Below are 249 nucleotides of genomic sequence, written 5' to 3'. Positions count from 1 at the left end.
GCCCAACTGCCTCAGTGCAGAGAGCAAAAAAAAGAATTTATGATAGTTTAATACTGCCATTACACAGGAAGGTACCAAGTAGCTGTTTGTGTATAGGGGAGGCCTCGGCCGTACCAAGTTGTGATTATTACAATATAGAGCAACAACTCCTTGGTTATGGGCTGCGATCCACTAGTTGAGAACCAATGGGTTAAAGGATGATCGAGAATTCAAAAAAGGTTCTTAACATGCAAAGAAGTATATTTCGTG

At 41.0% G+C, this 249-nt stretch overlaps 1 protein-coding gene across 2 annotated transcripts in view; it reads left to right on the top strand.

Moving 5' to 3' along the window:
- AFDN (afadin, adherens junction formation factor) overlaps positions 1-249 on the top strand; it is a 253318-nt gene that overhangs the window by 136228 nt on the left and 116841 nt on the right. The window lies entirely within an intron of this gene.

Source organism: Nanorana parkeri, unplaced genomic scaffold (genome assembly GCF_000935625.1).
Source record: "Nanorana parkeri isolate BGI_ZX_2015 unplaced genomic scaffold, ASM93562v1 scaffold296, whole genome shotgun sequence".
In the NCBI taxonomy this organism is placed as follows: Eukaryota; Metazoa; Chordata; class Amphibia; order Anura; family Dicroglossidae; genus Nanorana; species Nanorana parkeri.
Note: the sequence above shows the minus strand (reverse complement) of the source record. Positions and strands in the feature narration are given on the sequence as shown.